The sequence below is a fragment of the Schistocerca piceifrons genome, chromosome 2 (assembly GCF_021461385.2).
Source record: "Schistocerca piceifrons isolate TAMUIC-IGC-003096 chromosome 2, iqSchPice1.1, whole genome shotgun sequence".
NCBI classification, from domain to species: Eukaryota; Metazoa; Arthropoda; class Insecta; order Orthoptera; family Acrididae; genus Schistocerca; species Schistocerca piceifrons.
The window spans coordinates 473,646,312-473,663,329 of record NC_060139.1 but is presented as its reverse complement, the minus strand read 5'-3'; positions in this window follow the sequence as shown (position 1 = coordinate 473,663,329).

Here is a 17,018-nt window from a genome sequence, read left to right as displayed (position 1 = left end):
TACTGTACAACTCTCTTTATCTCCCTGGATAACTTCTGCAACCAACATCTACTCAACCACCTCACTGCATTCCAGTCTTGGTCTTCCGCAGTTTCTACCCACCACATTCCCTCCTCGCCAAACTGCCCATCCCATAACGGCTCAGGATATGTCCTATCAACTGATTGCTTCCCTTAGTCAGTTCAAAGCTTTGTTTTTTCCTGACGACAACATCCTCCTTAGTACTACCCATCCAGAGATCCAAATAAGCGACATGGGGGGCTATGTCGCCACGTAACGTTTTTTCCAAGAGGATGCCTTCATCCGTATTGCTTGAGCTTCTCCCTGCTTTCAGCTGTTTGCAGCACCTACATAGCAAGGCCATCTCTGCTTATATTAAGAGGCCAGATGAGTCAGTCATCCAGCTCAAACACCACCTCCAAGCTTCAACCTTCCGGTTCACAGCTTCCAGTCCCGGTCCGGCAGACGGTATTAACTCGTCACAAAGCCCACTGGACAACACATCACATTGCAGCTTAAGAGGAGACATATCGAGAAATCAAAATATTTCCGAAGTAATTTATGAATAACCCAGTTGCAATTAAATTTTTGCGTTACTCAGACTGAGCTGTACACCGCAACTTTAAACAACTTCCATTACCCAATAGGAAAATTCAATCTCAGATATAACTTCCTTACGGCTCTAATCAACAACCGTCCACCACACCCCATCCTTCCAAGTTCTCTGTCCCCCTTCCTCCCCCATCAATTACCGTTAATGGCTTCGTGCCGTTCCACAAGGTTCTATTGTAGTGCTCATCATTTAGTCTCATCAACAAGTTAATTTTTGTGCATCATCATCATCAATGTATCATAACAGCATCAACATACGCATCTGATTTTAACTTTTGTGTAAAATCTTCTTATAGTTGTAATAGTCCTTAAAATTTTCGCCAATGTATATTAAAAAAAGAATTTACCTCATGCGTTCCTATAATTATAAATTTTTTACATTAAAAATTCTTGCTTGAAGAGAGGTTTCACCCATTGCTCGTCCGCCTCCTCATGGTGAATTAATGTAACACTAAAGAAAATAAAAATTCTAACCTTCCTTCCGCCATATTTGTTTGCTCTATCTATATTTCAGCATTTTTGTTTGCAGCGATTGAACATGGATGAGTGATGATTAAAACAGAGAATCTGAATGTGTTGCGTTAAATGAAAATGTGCCTCTTTACGATTATTAACCTTCCTGTAATTAAGATTGAAAAATGTTGCTGTCACAGTACGTACACTTTTACTTCGTTTACTGAATTCGTATGTTCCACTTTCATACTGGAGTTTGCCATTGCTGTGCTGCTTTGCCAAATTAACGTATCACTCTATGTCAGACCAGAGTACCCTTTATAAGTTTTACGCAATAAGATCTCTGGTCAACGGATGCTTTCGAATAAGAATGATGATACTGATTTGTCCACTGATTTAGTGCGTAATTAGTCACAAACTTTGCGAACAAACAAAAAAATTACTCATTGTTGCTCTACCAGTCGACGAACAAACCCAAATTCGTATTTCTTTACATCAGCGAAATGTTCGTGCTGCTATGGTACGACTGAACTGTACAGAACCGTTTCGTACGAACCCCGAGCAAAGATTGTCTGCCCCAGATTCTGGCGCGGGACAGCTGCTCCTGGGTGCTGTACCGAAACGTCTTACAGTGAACGCGTAGCCATCTAGTCGGTGAGCGACCACAAACTCTTTTGAAGTGATTGAGGGAAACTGTTTGGTCGGAAGAAAATCTATCGACGCAAACAATGAATTATGGCACTGGTACGTGTCAGAAATAGATAGCTTGGTTTGTCCGAAATAAGGAGTTGCTTCTGGTTTCGGTGATCAACTATTATATGTGATAAGCTTACCTTTATGTACTACGATGCATCATTCAGAACCACTTCCACTCCCTGTTGGCATTGCTAAACAGGCCAGGTGCTGAATAATGTCGAACTATATGTAAACACGATCACAGATATAGCTGCGGATCTCACCTCATACACTAATGTTACTCATTCAGGTGTCATGAAGCTTACTCCAAAGAAGGTAAATGCCTCTTCTCACTTTGAGAGCTACAGCATTTTATTTTTGTAAAATCCATAAAATGAAATCAATAAAACACGAATGAAATCTTGTGCTTATTTAGGAACTGGTATACAAATGAATTTTATTCTCTTTCAGTCTCGAACTACTGACCATAAACTGTATTCGTTTCAAAGGTCAGTTAGGAACATAGGGCTACTACTTGCAAAATAAAAAATAAAATAAAAAATTGATATTTCCGTCTCTCTCACTGAGAATGACAAAAGAGTTAAAAATACGAGAGCTAGAACTTAAATAGTGGCAACTATCTATTCACAACCGATACAAAAGAAAAGAGTTACGTGTTTGCACCTGTTACTGTCCTTCGTAGTAGTCACCAGCGTTGTGTAGAACCCGTTGCCAGCGGTGTGGAAGGCAGTCTGCTTGGCCTTCCAAAACCTTGTGCGAATTACAGTTTCTAGATGTGCCGGGCGCTAACGCATTGCTCAACAGCTGACAACCGCGGAGGAGAAAATAAATGATGCTGCGACTCGGTTTACTGTAAGTGCTGACTGCACCAGCCGCCTCTGCATAGTTCGCTGGACAGGCGCAGTTCTCGATTCTCGAGTCTCCACGCTGGCTGACTCATTCGGCATCAGTAAATGAAATCTCACAGTGCTGACTTTTGCTTCAGCAGTACACCGAACTGTATTTATCGAACTGCAAGTAAAGCATTCCCGAAAAAGAAAAATTTGCAAACTAACTATAAATGTAAATGTTAGGAAGTCTGTATCTGGAGGGTAGCCTTCTACGGAGGTGAAACGTAGAGGTTAAGCTGTTCAGATAATAAGAGATTAGAAGGTTTTGAAATTTTGTGCAACAGATGACTACTAAGTGTTAGGTGGGTAGGTTAAATAACCAATGAGGAGGGGAAAGTGAACAGAACTGGGAAAAAAGAAATTTATCGCATTATGTGACGAATAGATCAGTTGATAGGACCCATCCTGAAGATTCAAGGATTCGTCAGTTTCGCACTGGAATAATTCGTGTTGTGCGTGCTGGGGGGGAGAGGGGAGAAGCGAAAGGGACGGGAGAGGGGAGGTGTTAAAAAATTATACATGGAATCGAAGACTCGAATACGCTAAGCAAATTTAAACTGATACAATTCGCGGTAATTATGCAGTGGCGTAGAGACTAGCGAAGGACAGACTGGGGTGGAGGGGTGCATCAGTGCTGTCTTTGGGCTGAAGGCCACAACAGTAGTTCCGTGATGATGCTTTTTCGCTGAAAAGTAATTAAAAGTTGAAGATTAAAAGTAGGGAAGGACAGCACAGCGAGCCATCAACTTCGAAGCAGAAGTGTGGTGGTCGTTCTATACTAATGGCGCTTACTATGCTTGGGTGGCAAATGTCTGATCGACCAATTGTCCCACCGGAACCTAGTCGCACCAGGTACCAGTTTTCGGCCTAGGTAGATGCCACAAAATAGAGGGGCCTGGAAACATCCCCCGTATAATTGCCACTTCATAACAGCAAACCGAGCCCTCAATGAATTAAAATCCCACAGCGTGCTCATCGTTGAAGGATGATAACGCCTACAGCTTCTACTATCAAAAAATCATCAAACCCACCGAATTACAGACATCTAGGGAATATCGACCTTGTCACTTTCACAAAAAAAGTCTTCCAACTTCCTATTAAAAGTGTCTCAGGCCAGTTCTACTTTCAGACAGATAAGAACTCGTTACATCTGTTCATCTCCATAGTTTCCTAAATTCAGCATACGAATCACAGTCAAAATCGGTCACAACAGTGCACAGCTACTATTCCCTAACTTTCATTGGTTTACGAGTTGCTCAAAAATGGTTCAAATGGCTCTGAGCACTATGGGACTTAACATCTGAGGTCACCAATCCCCTAGAACTTAGAACTACATAAACCTAACTAACCTAAGGACATCACCCACTTCCATGCCCGAGGCAGGATTCGAACTTGCGACGGTAGTGATCGCGCGGTTCCAGACTGAAGCGCCTAGAACCGCTCGGCCACAAAGGCCGGCTCACGAGTTGCGACTCTGTCCGTTAGAAATCAGTTCGAGCCTGACGCGTATATGTTTGCAAGACGAAGTACAGCAGAGGACTCATTTATTTTACAATATTTTAAATAAACTCAGTCTAAAGCCAGCGAAGTCATCTTCTCTTTGGCTGCTGCCTCATTTTCTCGTCGAGCCATCGGCTGCCCGCTGTCAGTGGCCTGTTCCACCGGCCAAGCTATTTACGTCGCCCTCTCTGAAACATATTTTTCCTACGACTAGACATAGAAATTCTCCACATTAGGGACTACGGTTGTCTTCCTAGCTGCCTCTACATTAAACAATAATCCAGGTAAGTAGACCCGTGCGTTGGCTAGTAAAGTGAATTCATATGGTCACTGTAAACGGACTATTAAAAACAGTAGCTGACTTGTATAATGATAGATCAAGAAATGGGATGCTGCCTCGTTAACAATTGCCACAACTGGGAAACAAAAAGCTGTATAGCCGGACAGTGATTAGGATTCCACTCCTTCTGAATGCAGTGTCTTAAATTCTTAGGTAAGAGGAAACTCGCCTGTTAGGTAACAGTGCACGCTGTGTCTAAATTTTTATTGTAGCTGTGATATTTATGGAACTGTATAATAAGTCACATTGATAGGATCTGTTGAGCTGGTAAAATTAGACAATGTTAAATGGTGCAAGACGTTCAAAATTCTGAGGAAAATAGGGGCAAACTAAAGGGAAACCTGGGTAATATACAGTATGTAAAAGAACGAGGAGGGAACAATAACTCTTCAAGACCAAGAAGAGACGTGTGCTGATTAAAAAGGGTGTAAGACACGGTTGTAGTCTTTCGCCCCTACTGTTCCATATACACATCGAAGAAGCAAAGAGGGAAATAAAAAAATGGTTCAAATGGCTCTGAGCACTATGGGACTCAACTGCTGTGGTCATCAGTCCCCTAGAACTAGAACTAATTAAACCTAACTAACCTAAGGACATCACACACATCCTTGCCCGAGGCAGGATTCGAACCTGCGACCGTAGCAGCAGCGCGGCTCCGGACTGGAGCGCCTAGAACCGCACGACCACCGCGGCCGGCGGGAAATAAAAGGAAGGTTCAAAACTGGGATAAAAATTCAAGATGAAAGGATATCAATGGTAAGATTAACTGATGACATTGTTATCCTGAGTGAACGTGAAGATGAATTACAGGATCTGCTGAATGTAATGAACAGTGTAATGAGTACAGAATATAAAGTGAGAATAAATCGAAGAAAGACGGAAGTAATGAGACGTTGAAGAATGAGAAACTTAACATCAGGATTTATGGTCACGAAGTAGATGAAGTTAAGGAATTCTGCTACGTAGTCAGCAACATGATTAATGGCGGACTGGACAAGGAGGACATAAAAAGCAGATTAGTACCTGTAAAAACGGCATTCCTGACCAAGAGAAGTCTACTAGTACCAGACGGAGGCCTCAGTTTGAGGAAGAAATTTATCAGAATGTGCATTTGGAGAACAGCATTGTATGATAGTGAAACATGGACTGTGGGAAAACCGGAACAAAAGAGAATCGACGCACTTGAGATATGGTGCTACAGAAGGATGTTAAAAGTTGGGTAGACTGATAAGGTAAGGAATAAGGAGGTTTCCCGTAGAATCGGCGCTGAGAGGAATATGTGGAAACACCGACAAGAAGGAGGGACAGGATGACAGGTTATCTGTTAAGATATCAGGGAATAACTTCCATAGTACTAGAGGGAGCTGTAGAGTGTAAAAACTGTAGAGGAAGACAGAGATTGGAATACTTCCAGCAAATAATTGAGGAAGTAGGTTGCAAATACTGCTCTGAGATGAAATGGTTTATACAGGAGAGGAATTCGTAGCTGGCTGAATCAAACGAGTCAGGAGACAGATTAGTCAAAATAAGTGGCGAGATGTAAGCTAAATCATGATAATCATACTTGGCGTGCCAAATAAATAATTAAATAATAATAATTAAATGATAATAATAATTAGTTTTTAAGGAATTACATTGTTAACTAGAAAGTTTCAACGCTCAAATTAAAACTCTTGCGGTGTTAGTTCCTCTAAATGGTTTTGCTCTTAGTCTACCAACAAGATACGTTTATTTCAGATATAACTAGAGGAAAATTTTCGGAATTTTACTTTCCGTGTTTCTGACATTTCATTTGTACTGAATCAGATGTTTTAAAATATAAGAGATGATGCTGGTCGCCGTACAAATCACGTCAAAATTCATGTCCATTATAGCATTACTTCTTGAAAAAAAGGAATATAAAATCTAGTAATCGATATTCAGCGACAATGAAAGCGCTATATGCGCTTCTAGGATTGTAATAAGCATGATTTTTGTCTCGTAGTATATGAGGAAAGAACTTTTGTTTCTTTGTGCTCTGCTTCTCTTTCGTCGTCTTGGTTCTGACGTCCTAGCTGAAGGTCGCATATAGGTCACAGTCTGTAATTTAACAGAGAAAAATAAAATTTAACAGAGAAAAATAAATAATTAACTGAGTATTGTGCTTAATTTGCTTATCGCGTAACATTAAAGAAAGATTTTTTTTTATCCATCGTGAGTAAGACGGATGTCTCCATGTTGGAATACGTATGATATTTCTGGCGATAGCGCCCTGAGAAAAATTAGCCGTGGCTTTTAACGAACATAAAAGAGAACATATTTCATTCCAAATTTAAGAGAATATTTTCATCGGTATATTTACTACTGTATAAACTATAACCTTGATAATTGTTACATATTATAATGCATAAATTCTTTATATTTTATGTAATGAAAAATAAATGAACCCACTGAAGATGGAGAAACTTTTCCAAAACATGTTTGGGTACTGAAACAAGAAAAACTGTGTTTGCCCAAGAATAACCACATTTCCTCATTATGATTAATAATATCTCACTCTGTTTAGAAGTTAAAATCATTCTCACACGCAGATAATTAGCCAACATCATTTCCCTAGAAACTGATAGGTCTGCATTTCATGATGTCGTATTCAGGATTGATGAGGCTTCATATTATAACTGTTAAATCTCATATGTTACTCTTACAACATCTTTTTGTACAAACTTTTACGTCAAGAAATGAAAATAAATCCACATAAACATTTAATTCACGTATATGTCTTTCAAGAGTAAAGTTAGGCGACAGTTTTTCTTATGGCAACTGCCACGCATATTTTGGCAAATAACAGTGGCCCAGACATCCCATATCCTCATGTGTTGCCTCTGATGCGATAGTATCATGGTGCCATTTTCAACACGCCTCTGCTCCTTCACACATGACATGTATCTCTATGAACTGCCTGCATGATGTTGAAGTTTCCCCTGGCCAAAAACATCCCCAGATCTATCCTGACAGAATAAGTGTAGGACAAGATCAGACGTCAATTCTGTTCTGGGATATCAAGGACCAGTTACAATGGATTTGGGTCAGCTTGCCTCAGGAAAAGATACAATGGGTTTGTGACATCCTTCTCAACTTATCGGGACAAGCTCCCAGGCTAGAGAGAGTGAAACGTCACCATCGTAAGTGGGTTTACACTGCAAGTTCTTTCTAAATTTGACTCGATTTTGTAATCACTGCAATGACGCCACATACCGTCTCAAACCACTGATGCGAAACAAGCGCTGTATCATTGTTAAGTGGTGCAGAGGTGAGCGAGTGTGCTGGGGCTTATCCCAGTTCACAACTAATAGTACCACGTCATCATAACGCGCCTGCTCTTAACAAGCAAAGGATTGATCCGTAATCAAAGAGTGATATTAAAAGTTAAAATAACTTTTCCAAACTTCGTTAGTGTTTGCGTCGGTATATTAATGTTAACGTTGTAAGATCTCAGAAAGGTAAAATGAATATGTTAGGCAAAATATACACTCTTAAGCAGAAAATAAGTGGAACTGAATAAGAAAACTATAAAGCTAAAGGCTTTTCAGAATATGTGGATGTATGTACAATTAAAAGTTACAAGTCTCAACTTCATCACAGCAATATGTTCGTCAAAATCAGAATGTTTACGAAAAATTGAAGGCGCTAAATATTAGACTCAGAGAGATGAAAATTCGTATGTTGCCTCAGTTTGATGTAAACATCAAATATGTGTCACCAATAAGCTACCTCTATTAGTTTTCAAGTTATTTACTAAAACCAAATTTGGAATAAAAATGTCCTCATTCGTATTAGATTAAGTATCATTTGTATTTGTAACAGATTATTCTAATTACAGCACCCACTTAAATTCGTGTAACAATACAGCTATACCAAATTTCAAGGCTGTATTTTAAATACCAATGATTACAAGGAATCGTAAAGAGGCTATTCAGAGGTCATGTTCCACTGTCGGCTCCATTCTAAAAATTCTAGCTGTCAATGGGTAAATGCAATCGAGCTAAAACTGTTTCAGTAACTAAAGCAAATTTGACTTTGTGATTCTTCAGTTTCTCCCGGCGTATTTGTTGCTCGAACAATCCACGGGTATACTGCCGGTTCATAGTGTCCAACGGGTACAATATTTCGGCGATCAGACATGTCGCCATCGTCAGGTGCGTTGACGAACTGAGCTTCAGAGGGCGGGCAGCCGACTTAAATCCCCTTCCCCCGCGGGCCGCTCTCTCCACCGTCCGCGCCGGCGGTCGCGAAGACGTGGGCGTCGGAATCTGTCGTAGCGTCGATGTGCATGCTACGTCCGCCCTGATCGCCAGTTCGTACTTCTTGCTGAGAGTCTTCTTAATTACATTCAATGCTGGGTCCCAACCCTTGCTGAGATTGTAGCCGCAATCTCGGTTGATAAGATCTTCCCTGGTGCGAATTTCGATAGCCTCCCTTATAACGCTGTCCCAATATTTAGAGGTCTGAGCCAGGATCTTGGTACGCTCATAATCCATCTCGTGTTTCTCGGACAAACAGTGCTCTGCTACCGCCGACTTATTTGGATATTTCAGTCGAGTGTGCCTTTGATGTTCTCGGTAACGATCTTCGATGGTGCGTACTGTTTGTCCGATATAAATCTTCCCACACTCACAGGAAATTTGGTATATGCCGGCCTTCCTCAAACCGAGGTCATCTTTCACACTTCCCAGTAATGCCCGTGTTTTATTGGGCAGGCAAAAGACGGTTTTAACTCGGTGTTTCTTTAATATACGGCCGATTTTCCCCGATAGTGCGCCATTGTACGGAATAAAGGCAGTGGCTACCTCTTCTTCCTTGACTTCATCCGTATCCACAGGTTGTGCTGTGGTGGTGGGACGGAGAGCGCGTCTAATCTGCCATTCCGAGTACCCGTTTTTTCGGAACACGGTTTTGAGGTGTTCCAATTCCTGGGGCAGATTCTCTGCGTCTGAGATGCTGCGCACCCTGTGTACTAGTGTTTTTAGTTCTCCAGTCCTCTGAGAAGGGTGGTGGCAGCTGTCTGCATGCAGTGTGCGTTTTCTTCCTATACACGCCGTGGCTCAGGGTACCATCAGCTTGACCATGACGTCCAGGAATGGTTGGGTTGTTTTGGGGAAGGAGACCAGACAGCGAAGTCATCGGTCTCATCGGATTAGGGAAGGATGGGGAAGGAAGTCGGCCGTGCCCTTTCAAAGGAACCATCCCAGCATTTGCCTGGAGCGATTTAGGGAAATCACGGAAAACCTAAATGAGGATGGCCGGGCGCGGGACCAGGAATGGTCCTTCTGCTTCGGTCTCCATAGTGAATTTGATGTTTGGATTTATGGAGTTTAGGTGTGTAAGGAAATCCAGGAGCTTGTCCCTATTATGGTGCCAGATGACGAACGTGTCATCGACATAACGGCGAAACAAGTAGGTTTCCAATTGGACGACGCCAAGGCTTCCTCCTCGAAGTACTCCATGTACAAATTCGCGACCACCGGCGAGAGTGGGCTGCCTATTGCGACTCCATCCGTTTGCTCATAGTATTCCCCATTAAACAGAAAATACGTTGAGGTCAAGACATGCCTAAAGAGTTCGGTGGTCTTCTCGTCAAATTTCTGCCCAATAAGCTCGACTGACTCTCGTAGAGTCACCCTAGTGAGTAGTGAAACCACGTCGAAGCTCACGAGGATATCAGTGTCCTTCAGTTTGAAGTTGTCGAGACGTTTGACGAAATTCACGGAATTACGGATATGGTGAGGGCATTTACCTACATAGGGGCTAAGTAATTCTGCCAGATATTTTGCCAGGAAGTAAATAGGTGCCCTAATGTTCCTGACAATCGGGCGCATAGGTACCCCTTCTTTGTGGACCGTAGGGAGTCCATAGAGTCTTGGTGGTACAGGTCCTTGAGGTGACAATTTCTTGGCGTCCCCCTCTTGTAGATCCGCGTCCTTGAGTAGAGCCCTGGTCTTGTTCTCTACCGTCTTCGTGGGGTCAGCGTTGATCTTCCTATAGGAGACTTCATCTAGCAGGCGCTGCATCTTCTCAATGTAGTCCTTACGGGAAAGAACAACAGTGGCATTGCCTTTGTCAGCAGGTAAGATAACAATCTCAGAGCACTCTCTTAGGTCTCGAATGGACGCCCTCTCTATACTGGTAATATTAGTCTTCGTAGGTTTAGTTCTGGTCAGAGTCCAGCAGGTTTCCCGACGCACTCCTTCTGCTGCTTCAGGTGGTAATCGCACTGCAACCTGTTCCACTGCACTGACGATATCGGCGACCGGCGTGAACCTAGGGGTGGGAGCAAAGTTGAGTCCCTACTCCAGAACCGAAACCGCCTCATGAGACAGCTCCATGTCAGTGAGATTGATGGTCGTCTTGCATGGTGCCTCCAGTGATAGTTTATCCGAGAGACTTGAGAATTTTGAAATCTGACGTCCAGTGGCCTTTATATGTGCAGAATTGGCTGTCGTCCAGGTAACACCACCCACTCTATTTATATAAAAATTAAGGGCACTGTAAATTTTTAAACGACAGCGATATTAATACGTGTCCGGGAAAGGGGCCATTTAGATTCTGCTACCTGTGGCTAGGGAGGCTGGTAGTAGATGTTCCGTTTGGCGGTCCCCTGCGCCCATGTATAAATACAGCCAGTGAGGCAGTGAGGGATACACATCAAACCGAGATACCGATCTGTTCGCGTCAGTCAAACACATGCGTGCGTAGTACCTCCAGACGTCAGAACTGAAGGCGTTTCCGGTAAAAGTAGGAAGTGATTTCGCCAGGACTGTACACTTTTCTGGATCGCTTAGATTTCATGCAAGTACCTGTGCTGCACGGAATGGCCGCGCGGTTTGAGGCCCCATGTCACGGATTGCGCGGCCCCTCCCACCGGAGGTTCGAGTCCTCTCTCGGGCATGGGTGTGTGTGTTGTTCTTAGCATAAGTTAGTTTCAGTAGTGTGTAAGTCTAGGGACCGATGACCTTAGCAGTGTAGTCTCTCAGGAATTGACACATATTTGAACTTTTTTGGGGGGGTTGGGAGGGGAAATTCATGTTTGATGTTTGTATGCGTGAACTTTTACAGAATATATCCAACAGTTAAGACTTAAAACTTTTATTTATAGTCATAGTTCCTGATCCCAATGTGTAAATAGCAAGAAGGAACGCTTTTTTCAGTGAGCACAAAGAGCAATGTGGACTTGCAGACTGGAAATTTTGTTATGTAGTTCTCCATCGCTTTCTGGCTGATCACAAAAATTGCTTTCAGACTATTGTAAATGGTGAAGGTAGGTGTCTTTTTGTAGCAAATTATTACTCCCCGCTTCACACTGTTAAATTCATTTCGTTTCCTCCTCCCGTTCTGATTACCTAACCTTTTTTGTCAGAGAGTATATCTTACTATATAAAGTTTCCTTAGGGAATTGACGCGTTTCAGAGATGGTGCGTGCGACAGAAGGATGTTGAAAATTAGATTAACTTATAAGATATGAGGAAGAAAGGAACATATCGAAAACTTTGAGAAGTAGAAGGGACAACGTGATAGCACATTTATTGAGACATCAAAGAACAACCTCCATTGTACTTAACTCATCTACAGAGTGTAAAAACTGTAGGTACAGACAGGGAATGAAATATACCCAGCAAGTAACTGAGGGCGTCCGGAGCAAGCGCTGTTGTGAGGTGACGAGGCTGGAACAGAGGAGGGATTCATGCTGCACCGCATCAAAGCAGTCAGAAGATTGATGAAAAACAGACGAAGGTGTAAAGGAAGGCGAGCACTAAGATGGAGAAGAATTTCGTAACAGTAAACCGTTGGTCATTGATTTGATGCGAGATACACTGCTGTAATGAACGTGCACAACGCAGGAAGAAATTCCCCAAGGTGAAGAAAGGGAGCATGAGAAAACCCATGTCTGTGTAACTGTGTTGGACGACTACTGAAGAAGCGTGTGCTTGTATTATAACCCACATAAGAGTAGTAAGCTCACAAAGTAGCCTCAGCCTTCAGACTCTCTTTCTGCGGTTGGTGACCTGTGCTGTCACACCACACTCTCCTTGCTTTTATTACTATTTTTATGTAGCGAAATTTCCCTTGATTATTACTTATATAGATGATAAAATCGGTTGAACGCTTAACTTTCTGAGAGTTCTCAAACAACGTTCTCCTACACAATAGAGTATAAAACGTTTCATCGTGACTAAGAGTTGCGGTGGCTGCAGTTGCGGTCTGTTTCAGGTCCTTTCACTCGGCGCCTTTTTATTTGGTTGCACCGAACAGTTAGTGGCCATGAAGAGGTTCAGGCAGCTGCAGCAACTCAGTAAGAGTGCTCGTTCATCTCCGAGGAATCTGCGTATCAAATTCTCCCAAGACAAATCGATGAACAATTTGTAGAAAAGTGGAAAGGTACCTGTCTCCTCCAAAACAACGCAGTCACTTTCAGTGAGGGCGTATTTTATGGCAGATCGCAATGGGCGCCTACTTACATGCACAGATCAAGAAGGGTAACAACTACCAGACGATCTCTTTACACGCAGTAAGGCAATTTCCAACAACAGAGAAATATATAAAAAATACATTTTCATCGTAGCTTCCGCTCCGTAACATTTCCTCAAACACGATAATACGTACATACAAGCACTCCGCAAGTTTATGTGAATAGGCACAGCGCATGAAGGGTATGTGACAGCGCCTCTTCGTCAGCAGATAAGAATAGTGATTCTGTGTTCTGTGACCTCCCTGGCACGTTGTGAAGGTAAAATAAACCCATTTGCAGTACTTGTACCCCATCCACCCGTCCAAGATAGTCATAATCTACAAGTCATAGTTTTTCCAAAGTCGAACAATTTGGGTGAAAGAAAGATATGGAAAGAGGCAGGAAGGAATTAATGACATCCAGCTGCGTAAGGCATTGTGGCAATGTAACAGCGAGAGTTGAAAACTTATGCCAGACGAGGACTCGAACCCGGATCCCCCCCTTCTCTGGAACGGTTGCCCTAACTGCCTCGGCCATCTCGACATGCTTTCCATCAGACTCAAATTCCCAATTCCCCTCTCGCCGCACAGCAGCGACTCCCCACCCTTTAATCCTCTACTGGAAGATTTCTGATTCTTGTAGGAGTTCGGACGTTGGTTGAGCATCCGTACTGGAACCTTTTCATGAACAGTCATCGCGCACAGAACGGACATCACACACACCTATAAATTTACCAAACTTTTCAAGTTTTGAGCTGCTCATAATAGAGCGACATAAAAGTTTCCACCTTTGTATGGGAGTCGATTTCGAAAACAAAGAGTTCCGAAGACACAAAGTTTGATAGAACTTCGGAAGACTTACAGCCAAACGAGGCGGAAGGCACTGATACTTTCTAAAATCTTTGGGGGAGTAGCAAACAAATGACTATTCAAATTTTTGTGTATTATCTACGAGAGTGGAGTCATATCATTAGACTTTCGAGTAAATGTCGCCTATACAACATCCAAAGATAGCAATGGCGGGAATTATCACACAATCAGCTTAACATGTTATGTACGCAGATTTCGAACAAACGTAATGTCCATAAGAATGGAAAACATAATTGAGTGACTGTTCGTTGAATATCAGTTTGTTTTTAGGTAGGGCCGGCCGTTGTGGCTGAGCAGTTCTAGGCGCTTCAGTCGGGAGCCGCGCTGCTGTTACGGTCGCAGGTTCGAATCCTGCGTCGGGCATGGATGTGTGTGATGTCCTTAGGTCAGTTAGGTTTAAGTATTTCTAAGTCTAGGCGACTGATGACCTCAGATGTTAAGTCCCATAGTGCTCAGAGCCATTTGAACCAATTTTTTTTTTTTTAGGTAGGGTGGAGCCACCAGAGGGGCAGTTCTGTCACTGCATTTAATAATGGATAATACATGACACTATGATAGTCTGTCGATCTAGAACAAGCGTTCATCTCTCTGAAGTTGAACAAGATCGAAATTCGGAGAGGAGTTGGTACAAGCTGTAGAGAAGACAAGTAATTTTCAGCCGAAGTAGCAAAAAGAATGGAAGTTGAAGAACGAAGTACTCTGATTAAAAAGGGTGTGGGACAAGAATGTAATCTTTCGACTTCTCCAATGTATACATCTAAGAAGCAATTGCAGGAATATAGGTTAGGGATTAAAATTCAAAGTGGAAGCATTTGCCGCTGACATTGGTTTCCTTTCTGAAAGTGAAAAAGTGTTACATGACCTTTTGAATGAAATGCACAGTCTATTGAAAACAGAATGTGGACTGAGAGTAAACTGAATACAGACGAGGGTTATGAAGAGTAGTGGATATGATGCTAGGGATAAACTTAACATCAAAATTGGAAACTATGAAGCAGACAAAGTGAAGAACGAAGAATGAAGGAAGGATGACATGAAAACCCGACTACAACAAGCAAAGAAGGCACTCTAGGCTAGAAAAAGTCTACCAGCATCAAACATTGGCCTTAATTTGAAAAAGAAATGTCTGAGGACTTACCATTGTAACGTAGCATTGTGTGGAACTGACTCAAGCATGGACTGTATGAAAACCGGAAAAATAAGAGAACCTAATCGTTTCAGATGCGATACTGTAGATCAGTTTAGAAAATTAAGTGGTCTGATAAAAACTGAACATGTCCTCCACTGAATCGATGAGGAAGGGTGTATGTGGAAAACTATGAAAAGCAGAATGGACAATATGGTATCACGTGTGTCAATACATAAGGAAGTTCTATGGTACTAGAGGAAGCTGTAGTAGGTAATAACTGTAGGGAAGACAGATATTTGAATATACAGATCTAGTCATTGAGGAAGTTAGGTGTCATTGCTACAATGAGATGAGGAGGGTGAGACAGGAACCAGTGGCGGACTGCGTGAAACCAGTCAGAAGATCGATGTCGAAAAAAATTACCTATGAGGCTGATCGAAGTATGGAAATACTTACACGGAATGTAAATCTGATAACGACCACAGAAACAGCATTCGAGCTGTTTCTCAGCTCTCTCGCCTCTAAATTCATTAGTCACATATAAGATCATAAAGCGTTGTAAGAATGTCAGGCCTTTGTCAATGGATGATACTAGTGAGTGGCCTTGGGTTATTAAGCCAGTCGAATAGTTTGTTGCTGTAATACTTCAAAGCGAGGCACTGAGGACGAGAGGGATGCTTAAGCTGCAGTCAGTGCGTGTCCCTTCCTGAAAGCCAGGTAGGAATGGCTTTCCTGAAATTGTATTTGTCTCACTTGAGAAGGGTTGGCTCATGTAAATTGTGTCGCACAGCAAGAGGTATGCCACTGGGTCACGAATACCTGAGGATATTTGAGCTAAGCACAGGCATTCCCGTTACAAACAAGGGCTTTGTTGTCGAGTGACTGCTTTTTGGAACTCAGGAATGCAGATGAACACTTGAAGCAATGCCGAGCGAAGTTTAATTCGCTGAGCAGATTGCATTCAGCGCTGGGAAATGCCAGATCAAGGAACGCCTGCGTACGAGACAGAAGTTCCCAGGTTACATGCTAGCCAAGGTAAGACAGGAAATTTTCATCCTGCCCAAAGACTGGAGGTGTGGTTACGCGGCATCGCTCGGCCATTGAGTGGGATTGCAAATTCAGCCCACCATTGAAAAAGACAACATGACAGAAAATTCTGTGGCCTGGAGGACAAACTATTGGAAAAAAGACAAAGCTGTCTAGCAGGAGCAAACAGAATGTACTCATACTAAGACAAAAGTGCACTACATACACATCTTGGTTTATAATGTATTTCTTTGCCAATTTGTTCTTGATTTTCTTCTTTCATCCATAGCTGGGCACCGAGATTCTTTATTTTTGTTTCAGATTTTCGTGCTTTTATCTTGATGGAAACATAAGCTGGAAACAAGTTGTTTTGTATACACAGTTTGTTAAATTTAACACTTTCGATAACCTTTGTGAACTACAGTCGAAGTCTTATATATTGCTGGAAATTCCTCATGTTATCATGGCAGAAGTGCCAGAATCTTTATTTCTCGTGGGCCTGTAGCGTTGTACGCTGCTATAATGTTTTTAGTATGCTGTTCTGATTCATTTAGAACCCTAAGGTCATTTTCAAACTATCTGCAAAAAATCAAACTCACAACAAACGTTTTTGGACATTTTATTTATTTACAAATAACATTAAAATTTTAAATCACTTTCAACCTTAGCATTTCGTTATTGCTGGTGCTGTCGAAATGTTAATATAGGTGGAGATGTATTAACCCTTAGTTTATGGAGATACTGTACAGTATTTTTGAGATGGTCGATTATTTTTATATTTGACAGCTTCTTTAGACAGCTTCTTTGGTGCCAAACTACGGATAAAGAAGAAACCAAGAACAAATTGTAAAACAAAACCATTATAAATCAAGATATGTATCACATTTATGTCTTTGTAGGAGTACCACTCCACTCATATTTGATAACCTCTCAACATTTACAGAATGTAGTCAGTCAGTTAAGCAGCGAACGGTGAAGCATGAATCAGGCAGAGGCTAGTCAGTCAGTCAGTCAGTCGATC